The sequence below is a fragment of the Cygnus olor genome, chromosome 20 (genome assembly GCF_009769625.2).
Source record: "Cygnus olor isolate bCygOlo1 chromosome 20, bCygOlo1.pri.v2, whole genome shotgun sequence".
Taxonomy (NCBI): domain Eukaryota; kingdom Metazoa; phylum Chordata; class Aves; order Anseriformes; family Anatidae; genus Cygnus; species Cygnus olor.
Window position 1 is genome coordinate 4521452 of NC_049188.1, and position 12980 is coordinate 4534431.

At 41.6% G+C, this 12980-nt stretch overlaps 1 protein-coding gene across 2 annotated transcripts in view; it reads right to left on the reverse strand.

Moving 5' to 3' along the window:
• Positions 1 to 12980, reverse strand: part of MYL10 (myosin light chain 10) — a 95101-nt gene that overhangs the window by 24207 nt on the left and 57914 nt on the right. The gene's annotated exons all lie outside the window — the stretch shown is intronic.

Genomic DNA, 12980 nt, shown 5'->3' on the forward strand with positions numbered 1-12980 from the left:
GGTAATTAGAGAGCTGGTTGATTCAGAAGGCAATTTCATCTGAAAAAAAAAAAAGAAAAAAAAAAAGGAAAAAGAATCCAACAAGATAATTGATGCTAAGTGAATATTTTACCTGAAATATTAAATACCAAACTTAAGTCTGCCTCCAGGGCCCTTTCTGCTACCCCTTTTTGATCTGTCTTTCTACTTCTTTGTATTTTCCTCTCACATGACTCAACAGAACAGGACACTCCTTTAGAAAATCAGATTGTCACAGGGACAGGTTTATTTGAACTCTGTGTGCTGTGAAGGAGACAACATAATGATTTATTAGTAAAGAAAATAATAATAGGAAGTCTCCTGAGATCCAGCCTGGCTGCAAATCTCAGTGAGATTTTACAGTGTTGAGTCCCTGTGTCTCTCTGGCCGTAAGCAAGGTTCGATGTCCCACCAAGGGTAACAGCTTTCTTTACAAATTTAACAAGGAAAGGCTAACAGCTTTCTTTGTGATCTTAATGATACTTGCCAGAATGTTTCATGTTTAATTCTGGAGTCTCTGATGTTGCAGAATGATACTTAAAGGTAGATCCCTGCGCTCATGCAGAGCACTGTGGATGTCAGTGTCACAGGGGTCTGATTGCACAGATCTCTTTGCAGGATGGAGAGCAGAGCTGGTTTATTGCACACTGCTCAGAAGAAATAATTGCTAATCCTCTAATATTTAATAGCCTAATGAACAAGGACAGCATCCCATACACATCCTAAAGAACTGCTACAGGCCTGGAAATTAAGTAGATACTAATTTAAACTACATTTATAGAGGGAGAAATGATAGCGAAAATGCATGTGACTCACATTGGATTCTGAAATCATGTGCTGTTCTAACTGCTCATCTGTGAGCCTTCTTCACACACAAAAAAAAACAAACCTCTACACTCTCCCCCTGTCAGCAATATTAATTTTTAACCTTAAAAAAACTTTTAAAATCAGATTCCACATTTATTACTGCTCAGGAAGACCACATCAAATATATTCAGGTGCCTCTGTCACTTATATCTTTAAAATTGCTCATGAAAATGTTTCTGCTCCTTATATCATTTACTTCTTAAAAAGACGCAGAGGGCAGGACGTAGTGACAACTCTTGCAGTGAGATGGGAAGCCAAGTGGAATACAGCCTCTTCTCCCAAATCAGTGAGGTGAGAAAAAAGCCACTAATTCTGGATGTTATAGAGGAAATGTGTAAGTACCTTTGTAAGTATTCCAGCTATTGTAGACTGAGTTTTGAGATCATCTCCACTCCACAGCATTTCACTTCTCATGCTGCACACAGATAGTTTTATTTCCTGTCTTTGAATGGCATGCCTTACAAAGAAGACACGTGACAGCTAATCATATTTGGGAACCCAGCTAGTCATATTTGGGAACTGAAACCTCGCATATGCTGCCAGTAGATAGGGACGATTCCCAACCATTTAGAAGACACGTATCTCAGCCTTCATGCCAAAGGACTCCACTTCCTATGCACTGACCATCTCTACGTCTGATACCTAATTTGGTGCTGAGGCTAAAGGTGAGGCCAAGACTTGCGTAAAGATAGGACTCATTTGAGCCCCATCCTGACACTGTGCTCTGGCAAAATGTGCTTTGAGGGACTGCCAGCTACTACTGCTCTCTGCCCATGTCATCTGTTTGCTCTCTGCTATGTATTCCTAACATCCTCTAAATCACAGATGTTCATTTATTCTGCAGGTGGGGAACAGATATGCTCAGTGATTTATCCAAATGTAAATAGGAATTAACAGCAAACCAACAAGCTGAGCATTGCCTCACCAGTTGTGGTAAGTGTGCCAACCCTGGATCAGGAGTACAGACCAAATGCCTCTCAAGTAGGCACTGGTGCAAGCACACGAGCTTCTTCCAGCTAATCCACCAGCAAGAACTACCAAGTTAAGGTAGCTTGGTTCTTTTCCTTTACTACCCTAAATTAATGAGGAGCTCCCCTTCCTTTCAGAGCCAGGATGATTCCCTTTTCTTTTGTCCCTACAGAAGTTCTCGTAGCAGCTGATTAAATTCTTGATACAGAGGACAGGTTACACAGTGCTGCCCAGAAAGTCCATTGGCTGAGCTTTGTCTGATTTCTGTATTTTGGAGCCTGGCAACACTGTGAGTCTCAGGAAAGCTAGTCTTATGTCCAAGGTATATGCAGTTCCTATAGTTCAGGTACAGAACAGGAAGAGCTATTACAGATACCTCTGCAGAATTTTAAATAAACCAAACAGTGCAAGTCCCACTGAGAACCATCTCTGTCTGTTGAGCAGAGACACACGGACCTATTTGGAAACAGCCAGGGCTGCTGTATTTGTTAATTAAGTTCTGTGCATTTGTTCAGGACACTGAATCCAACCCTCCTTCTCTCCTTCTCTGACTCCCCCCTCCCTTCCTAAGAATTCATAATCACTATCTAATCTGACAAAAACTGTGTTCTCTTTTATACTTGGAGGTCACTTTATGTTACTTACAGTGTGTTGCATTATGTCAAAAGGCATAACACAACATAATGAAAAGCAGACTAATATAACTCAACATGACATCAATGACATAATATGATGTGGCTACTGAAAAATGCACTGTTGTCATTGTTTGGTGTTTTCATCTGACACTTACTTGCTATTCCAGCATGGAGCATTTGTTGCAGAATTCGGGGAAGGAGGTTATGGACTGAGCATGTCTGATTCTGCTGTGGCTCCCATCGTTTTTGCAGTGGGATCACTTCATTGCCTTTGCTGGGGTGCCTCCTGATTTACACTCGTAAGGATCAGGCTCTAAAAATCATCACATGAATGCAATTACATTAGGAAAGCTATCAAGTAGGAAAGTGCAGCTCCTGGGAGTAAGGAAATGACAACACTGTTATAGTCCCTGTAACCTTAGCTCTGCCCTCTTGGGTAGTAAATGAGCCTGTACTATTTTTCCTTCAGGATGTCATTTCATTTTGTAAAAGTGTGTAGCAAAGCAGCTGTTCAATATTTCTTTTAACTTCATTATATAGTCTGTGGTCCCATATCTCATTTGCTGCACATCAACCAAATCCTTTTGTGGGTTAGGTACTTTTCTTCTTCCTGTTTTTATTTGCTTTTGTATTGTTCTAATTACCACAGTATATGTGTATTTCAAAACCAAGGCTGAATCTGTCTTCCCAACATACCCGCAAGGTTGGAAAACACTGTTATTCCTTGCTTCATACACAGAGAGCAGAAGCACAAAAAGGACTCTTACTTTGGGCCCAACAAGGAGTCTGCCACAGGCAAGGCTAGAACACAAGGCAGCAGAATCCTAGCCTCCTTTTGCATTATGTCCTAATTTTTCATTCCCTGGCTACTTTATCCTGCCCAGTTCCCCAGTGGAAAAAAGCAGACATAAGCCATATTTGTGTAAAGCTCAGGTAATAATAATAATGAAGCTGGAATGTTCTGGTCCTGCACTGAATCCCTGTGCGAGAGCTCTGCCCTGTTCTCCATCCAAGAGAACCAAAAGAGAAGAGACCAAGACCAACAGTAACCAATATAACCAATCTGGTGGATTGTAGTGAAATCTGCCTTAACTTCCACTAGAGTTTTATACATTAAACAATCAAAGAACCATCGCTAGCCTCTTCTGCCTAACAGAAGAATATCTACTTCAGGCCACAGCATTTTATATGCCAGTTGCTGTATCAAGCACATGCTTTTTGGTTGAGCTAAAACATACTTTTTGATGTTACTGTTATTATTATCTTATGCTGGTAGTAATTGGCCAAGGCAACTCAAGCCATGGCATCTTCAGTGACAGAATTCAGCCCTGTTGTCTCCAACCCAGTCTGGTTAATGGACTTGTCCTCACTGTTCTGCACTTAGAATCATAGAATTGTAGAATCCTTAAGGTTGGAAAAGCCCTCCAAGATCATCTGGTCCAACCATCCCCCTAGCACCCATGTCACCCACTAAACCATGTCCTTAAGCAGCAGGTCTGACCTTTCCTTAAACATCCTCAGGGATGGTGACTATCCTCCACACCCCTTTAGACCACTGGTCACACAAGAAGTGTCACCTGTACTGGAATTATCTGGGAGGGACTGGAAACAGTGGGAAAGATCACACCATTTTTGCTGCACGATAGTATTTGATGAGAAAGTAATTAGTTTCCTCTGACAATGCCTGCTCTGTCTGGCAGGAAGATACTTCTGAGAAGTTGGGTTTAACAAAGCACGAAGTGAGGTAGGCTGGAGAAAAACTGAAGAGCTCTGGGAAGGCAGGTGAGGTTTCGACACCCACTAACATTTTGGTCATGTACATTCAGAGAGAGAAAGGCTATATTCATTTAAAATCTTGAAAGGATGGAGGAGCCAGCCCAGCACTTGACAAATGGCTCTCCCTGTCAGAAATTTTGTTTGAATCTTTTATTTAGCTTTTGCTGGCATCTACCGTGCCTTTTTCTGTTAGGCTAAAATCAACATTTCTAAATTAATCTGATGTATTTATAACTTCTACTTGTACATACAAATGTGTAATTTCTGAAAAGTTTTGTAATATGTATGACATGAAGCTTCCTAAAATTTCAGAAGAAACAATACGATCTCTTCACCTAAAACCCAACTATATCAGGATGTGCTAAAATATAACGTTCTGCCTCCTTTGTCAAAAATCCAGCATAGCAAAAGCCAAGGTCATAAGAGATTTTTGTTTACAGAAAATAATAGCTGAATATTGACCCAGTGGCTAAATTCATGCCAGGTATTTGTAGTTTAATTGCAGATGAATCCCAGAGTATGTTGGATCACATCATACTGAGGTTTGGAGCCACTTATGTTCCATTGCGGGTTACAACACAAACACACACATCTGAATGGAAGATAGGCAGAAACACCACCTCCGAGTACAGCATGGATTTTAGGCTATGCCACCCATAAGAGCACTAGAAAAAACACTGCCAAATGAGAGACGATTCAGGAATTTAAGTCAGTGACAAACAAGCTGAACTAGTCACTTTCACTGGAAATTCTGACTAGAACAGCTTGGCATTGCCTTGCAGACACTGAGTGTAGGACGTGGTAATAGGGCCATATTCCACCAGCAAAGTAGCTATAAAAGCTATGGCCCACAAAGGCATTTAACAACTCCTTGTAAATATCACGAGTCCCTAATTCAATCCTTTGGCACTTTTCTAAAGCATCATTAGAGAAGAATCATCGTATGGCATAGGAGCAACCCCTCCTGTTTGCACTAAAGAAACAACCCACACATCACCCAGGCTTAAAATTAAGAAAAGCAATAGGAGGGCAGCGCAGCAGAAAGCTGCCATATTCTGACCCCCAAACAATAGCAAAAATCCATTTTTATCTCTCTAGAATGAGTGTGGTTATCTGGGATTTACTATCTTATGGCTGAGGACAGAATCCAGGCCAACATATTTTTCTTTGTAGCGTTCCAATTGCAGTGGGTGACAGCACGTCCTGGCAGCACAGGGAGTCAGGGTCAGACCCAGCCTGGCCAGGCGGTGAACACTTGTGAGACAAGCTGAGAACCTCACGTACCAATTTTATTAAAACAAGCAATGAAACAAATTCACAATGATGGCTAAGCAACTTGAAAACGCAGACTGGGTCACTTGGGACTTAGGTCCTAAATATTTTGGTGACACAGATAAAGCCTTGAAGAACTGTGACCCTAAGTCATGGCTGAAGGTCTCCACTCCTGACTTTGCCAGTAATCTTTACCCTGAGCTGAGACTAATCGTGTTCTTTTAACTCAGGACCCCTCAAGCTATGCTCATTCTGGTGGCTGACTAATACTGTTGCGACATGTCTCGACCTGCTGCTCAGCTCGGTTAGCTCGCTAACCTGTTTTACATTCCCGGCACTTCAAAACAGGCATTAGTTATGTATGCATGTGAGCCAACGTACTCAGAAATGCAACACAAAACCCCATGGTGGCTTGACAATACACAGTACAGGCACTCAAACAGGAGGAAATGCAAATGCCACATTCAGACATATCATAATATTCCAACCTATTCCACTCAAGTACCCTGAAATCATGAGTCAACACCACAAAAGTCATGTTTTAGGGGACAGAAGTTTTGAAGAATAATGCTTAATTGTAGGAATTGCATCTCAGGTGGGCTGAAACACTCCTTGAGGTGCTAGTCTGTGAAGGAAATACCTCTAATGAGCATTTTTGAGGTTTAAAAACACATGAAAGAAATGTGGGCCATGAACCCAGCATCTTGGCCATAAAGAAAGACTCCCTGCAGCATGAGGTCTGATATCAAGCCATGAGAACAGACAAAACCGAAATGCTCTGAATGCACAGAGGGGTGAACTCGTCTAAGAAACAAATTCAACCTACATTTTACCTTTCAGCAGAACTCAAGCCTCAGGTTTCTAGCAGAAAAAAAATCTTGCTTGAAAGAAAGAGCAGCAAACTGCTCATGGTACCTCCTTTGCTTGGTAGTTGCAGGTCAGTGTATGCATGTGGAGACAGTGCTCTACAGGCTCTGTTGTACCCTTTGCAGACATGAAAGCTTCTCTCTATGAAGGTAAATAAGTACAGGAGAGACTGCTGTTGGCTCATTTCATCCATGCTGAAACCCAGGCAACTGCACTGTCAGCTCAAGCCAGGTTCCTACAGAGGGCTGACACCAAGCATACAATCTATCCCCAGCATGAACTTAGGTCTGACATTGCTGTGATACTGCTCAGCATAATTGCGGACATGATGCACCATCTCGCTGAAAAAGTACAGAGTGATGCAGTAAGGAAAAAGTGCACTGGGAAGGAAAAAATGTCTGGAATCTAAACTGGAGGACCCTTATCACTAATAACAATGGCTCCCAGCCAGCTCTCAGCCTAACTTCCAGGAACAAATGGTATATAGGTAATAGCAGCAACTGCAGGGGCAGGACCACGACCTTCTACAGCAAGTCAAAAACAAGCTTCTCAAAATGCAGAAGCAAGGAAAAGACTTTTTTTTTTACTTTTAATTCTCTTATGAAGACTGAGTAATGCTCCCTCACCAATGACAGACATTGAATTAATGCTCTATTAGAGAGAAAAATGCATTATAACCCAGGAAATTCTCTGCGTTGGCTTTCAGACATAAGGATACCATTCAGAACTTACAGATCACATGTATGGCTCAGTCACGGAGAGCACAGAAGAAAATAAAGTTCCTCAGGAAAGACTGTTGTGAACTCCTGGCCTAAGTTTTTTTCTCTATTATGCCAGGCAAGAGGAATCCCGTTTTCATAAGCTCATTAAGGCAGACACTATCTTTTGCCTACCAAGTGCGCACTTCAGTGAGGTGTGCAAGTGTACAGCCATTCTAGACCCTATTTTAATCTATTGTTTGTTTATATATGATGATGTTCTGTTCACTCATTTAACCACGGTGGTTTTGCACTGTGCAGAAACTCACATAGAGAAGCATGGGTTAGTAAAGGGACATCATCATTGAGATGGGTATTTGTCAGTGGGACATGAAAACAGTTAATATACAAGGAAGCGTCAGCTGTCTGTCATCCTGTTATTTCCCTTTTAGTATTTATTATTTTTTCATATAAGGAAATACACACTCTAATATTCGAGGTTAACAGAGGTGCAGAGAGAAGTAACTTTAGTAAATCCAGTCAACACTTTACACGTAAGGCTCACTTCTGGACAGCTTGCCTGCTTCTTACCAGTAAGCTGACAGACCTTGGAAGATAAGGACCCCTTGAAGACAAGGACATTATGGGTAGATTATTCCTGTTACCCTATTCCCGCCTTTAGGTCAAGGAATGTCTTCTCAGACTTCAGTAAGAGCTCATGGCTATGAAGATTTTTTTAATTAACTCACTTATCTATTTGACAGAATGTACAATTTAAGTTTCTCGTGTATAAGATAGGATGTCTAGGTGTCCTGCAATGTTAAGAGGCTAAAAAAAAAGCACCTCGGAGCACTTCAAGTAGTTCTTTCTCAGTGTAAACCATGCTTGACTTCCTGATTTGTTTGAGGAAAAAGCCACTGAGTGTGTAGACGTCTTTTATCCCTCTTAGCCACAATTCCTTTGAGAAATCCAACAGTGAAGGTGGATACAATTATTGTAAATAATGTTGGATAGAACCCAGAGCAAATGAAGGTAGGAGGATACAGCTCAACAAGAACAGAAGTGGTTTCTAATGAGAGAGGGAATATTTCACTCTCAGCATGGCTATTATTATGTCCTACACATTAATTCAGCCGAGAAGTCTTGAAGTAGCAGAATGAGTTTCTGTTCGCTAAAGTGGCATGCACTGGAATAGATGCCTTCATTTTAAGTCTTATAGTTGTTACTTTCCTGATTCTTCAGTGAATACTATTTGATGAGTTAAACCCTTTGAGGCATTGGACACCTAACAAACTCCCAGAACTTGCACTGAAGGCAAATATTCCTGCCTAGTTCATTCAAAGCCTTACTTATTTCCAGTTTTATTTTGATTATTTTCTCTACCTATAACAGAAATATGGGACAGGATTTATCTTCTTGAGAAATAAATTCTAATAATTCTAACAGATTTGTGAACTCAGCAGCCCGGGGATACCCACTGTTGGGTAGTTTCTTAATCCTTCCTTTCAGTTCTCCTGGAACCGTCCACTTTGCCCTGAACCACATGGTTTTGCTGGTGAGTGACCAGCACATGAGCTGGTGTAGTTGTTTACCTTAAAAACTTGAGGTCTTTTCACCTTTCTTTAAATCTCTCCCTCTTCATTGTTTATCAGTGCTCTAGACCTTCCTGACTTGTGCACGTGGAGATCACCAGTCCTTCCAGCCAAAGCGTGAATAACTTTCTGTTTTCCTTTCCCTACTCAGAGTGAAGGGCTGAGTTCCTGTGCTCTTTATGAGCAAGTCTTCTCATGCTGTTTCCCAGACATACAGCTGACAGAAAAGTGCCTAATGAGACAAAATGAAGTTAAATATGAGGAGGAGGCCAGGAAGGGTGAGGGGGATTATTTCCATGCTGACAGAAGTATCCACGAGTAACTTACTTGGCAGTGGGACTCTAAGGCCTCCAACTCCATATAGGAACTTTGGATACCCAGATCAGCCAAAATCCTTAAAGGTGAATCCTTTATGTTATGGTATTATTCAGGAGTTACTCTTTAAGCCTAATACAGCCTGAATATTTGATTTCCTAAAGGAGTTAATTCTAAATCATAAATCCTTGTGACATCTCCCATATCACAGGAGAAGCAAAAATGTCCCACACTGCTTTTTTGGTATAGTTTTCTTGTCACCTGTCTCACGCATCCTTCCAGCTCGCTGCGGCAGGAACTATTTGTTGTGCAGTTGTACAGCACCTAATAGGATGGAATCTGAGCCCACGATGGTGCTTTCTAGGTGCTACTGCAAGGCTGATAAATAAGTACCTGCAATTGGCAGAACAGGCTGCTGTTAGGCAGCATACCGCTGAAGATGAGAGCAAAATTCAGGCAAGGGCTTAGTGCCTGCAGTTCTCCACGACTCCAGCCGAGGCTGTGGTAGCTCAGCAGCTCTCAGCATCTCTGAGGATTTATTCTGCAGCGTGTTTGCTTTTGCCTCCAGTGTGCAACGTGAGGAAGCCAGCAGTGTGACTCTGAAAACCACAGCTCCCAGCCACTTCTGCCCTCAGTGCTGAGTGAGAGAGTGAAAGCTTGCAGACCAGCCGTTACCTTTCTCATGCGGGTGTCGCAGCGGGAATAAAAACAAAACATGGAGCTGAATTTATTTCTAGCCAACGGAAATTTCATATTGAGGGTTACAGGCGTCCTGTGCCTCTTAAAAGAAAGTAATAAAATGCTGCTCTCAATTACAAATTGTATTTACATTTTAAACCCCCATATGGTTTGGTGAGGTAGGGGGAGGTTTCAAATGCATTAGCAGCAGCACTGTGCCATGATCGGTTACAATTTTTCACTCTTTGTAATGAGCAATTAATGCCTCCCCTTTTTTCTTCTCTGTCTTGCAAACTAACCCTGTGGCCATGCCAGGTCAATAGCCAGTAGACGAAACACAAATTCTGCCTGATGCTATGAACCAGAGCAAGCAAATGCATTGAACTGACCACCTCTAAAAAGCCTCCTGTAACGGGATTCACGTGGTAAGAATAAATTCAATAACAATTGATTTTTTATGTAACTTCTTGGGCTAAACTTTTTAAACTGTAGGGACATTTAACAGGGAAGTGCAAAAATGCACACAAACGTGCACAGCTTCATTGTCCTGCATTAGAAAAGTCAAATTCCCTTACCTCTGTCCCCAGGCAGTGATAGAGGCAAAGTACTCACCATCCTAAAGGATGCACAGCTCTTGCGGCTGCCCCTCTGCTTTTCAGAGCTCATGTGTGTCCCACAGTGTCAGCTGCTCAGGTGAAAACATCTTATCAGGTGCAATTTCTGAATAGAGAGGTTCAGCACTGCCTAGAAGGCCTGAAATATTTACACACTCTACCCAACATCTAAAAAAATCAGCTCTAGATCACTGCTGTCACAGCGTTTTTCCTCTTTAACCAGGCCAAGCAATAGAGATTATCTCTAAAGATCCTGGAGACTACCAACCAGCTGACGTCACAAGGTGCCTTCTCAGCAGCCTGGATTAGTAACAGTGACAAAAGGTGTTTTCACATCAGTAGCACTTCTGTAGGAATAATCAGCAGGTCCTGGGCAGCTTCATTCGAAATCTGACGTGGATCTGCTAGAGCCACCCTGCTCCAGGGTTTGGAGGAACTCCTGATGTGAACAGGGATGTTTCCCCTCAGTTCACAGATGTAGGTCCAAGTCACGGGTCCAGGCCAGTGTTACCTTTTGCACCTAATGATATCCACAAAGTGTCAGGCTATTTCAGTGGATATAAATGGCAGCAGTGTCCTTCTTAGCTCTGAAGGCAATCTGCAGCTCTGCTGGGAACAGGTAAGGTCCCTGAAGGGAGCAAGGCATAGAGAAAAACTGGTAATAATGCTATAACATAGAGAACAGAGGCCCAGTTTTTATTCCAGGGGGGTTATTGATGACGGGTAAGTAATGGTCTCCCAGGTGAGACATGGGAGATTTTAAGGTAGGTACGAGGAACATTTTCTGCCTGGAAGGATAGAATAACAAAAGAGATCCTCCTGAGAGGGTGTGGAATTCAGAGGGTTTTGCTAAATGTTAGCTAGTGGTTTAGCAGTCTGATTATGCTTTGGTTGTAATGATGCTCACACCCAGGTATTGCTGAACAAGCCTGGGGCCTCAGAGGTGAGAGGATGTTCCAGGCTGGAAGTCGATGAGAACCTGTGCAATACTGTACAGGGATGTCTTTTCCGTGAACTTATCTCCAGAGCAGGAGTGACAGCCATGCTGGAAAAGCCTGGGCCAGATTCACTGTTGGTGTAAATCACCGTTACAGTCAGCGGAGCTGTGTCAGTTTACCGTGGCTAACCTGCTTTGCTTTTATTTATAAATAATGCATTTATGACGCCGTGGTTATAAATAGTATTTCATTAATTTTATTACTTATTTAGATATTTCCCTACAGGGGTAAAACAGAGGTACAGTTGTGTTACTATTTCTGCTTCTGTTCTTCCCAAAGTTTAGGTTGCAGCTCAGCCGGACGGTCTGCTTGGAGCTGAGGCTAAGCTCAGCAGCTCACCTTTGGATGAAGAGCACATTTGATGTAATTAGATTTGTGGGTTTAGGTGTTTTGGGTTTGTTTTTTTTTTTAGTGTACAACAGAGTAATAAAAAGAAATGGCTGTAATTTATAGCCCAGCATTTGGCAAGTGGCTTGTCTGGTCTAGGAGTTTTTTAATGGCAGAAATTTAAAATTTAGGTTAGAATTTCAAAAGAGATTAGCACCCACAACTAAGGCAGATGTTCAGTGTTGCCAAGGTCAGGCATTTAAAAATCATGAATCAGGCATGAAAATACTAATATTAACTTTAAAATAATCAGAAGACAGACACAAACTCACACCCATGTGCACACATGGATATACAGGTACCTCTGAATAAGGCTTATATTTAATTTTGTATCACATTCACTCTTGCTGTAAATTTAGTCTGTTATGTTTTTCATACAGAATATAACGTTTGTGACACTGAAAATGAATCTTAAAAACATCTTGATGTTAGATTAAATATCCTTAAGGCAATAAAACTAAAAATATTTTATTTAGCTTAATAAGCAGCAATTCTCAGTGAGAACCTGGAACTAAATTATTCTGTATGCCACAGTATTGCACTAATTTAGCTTATGAATTTGCGTTCCTTTTTTAGCTTTCTGAGATTTGCTTTCTGTGTGCAGTTATTTCCAAGCAGTTCTCTGCAACAACAACAGCTCCAAATTTCCTATTTTGAGTATCACACAAACTGAGATTCTCTAGGCATCATCTAGCTCCGGGGACTCTAGACTTAGGAACACTAAACATGATAAGAATCACAAAAAATCAGAACTGTGAATAAGGTGTGTTGCTTTTCTTTATCAAGAAGGCTCAGACTTCGCTTTCTTTGCAAGAGTTCAATCCTCGGCATAATGAATACCTACTCATAAAGAGAACTTCTAAGTCAAGAGCTTTCTGAAAAATATAATTGCACTTTTAGGTGCTGAGTGCCTCAGTAGAGCAAATATGCATTAGATGGTACAAATGGCAGCATAACAAATGGAAACATTTAGTCAAAACTTATTACCTGAGTTACCGTGTACACTGTGCTCTGGTGCTGTAAATGCTTACATTCCAACACTGTGAAAGAGGGGCCCCTTTCAAATGTAAGTATTGACCCAGTGTGATCCAAAGCCATCCAGAAGCAGTGAAACAGTGTGCCACTGAACCTTGGATCAAGTCCATGGAGTGCAAAGGCAAGCACATGAAGAAGGCTTTGCAGGACTCAGAAGCCTTTTGAGATCATGTCTTGCATTCAGACACAGTGTGAAAAGTGCTGATTGTATCCCACTGTCCCAGTGCACACTACTGCACAGACTGATCTGCTCTGCTTT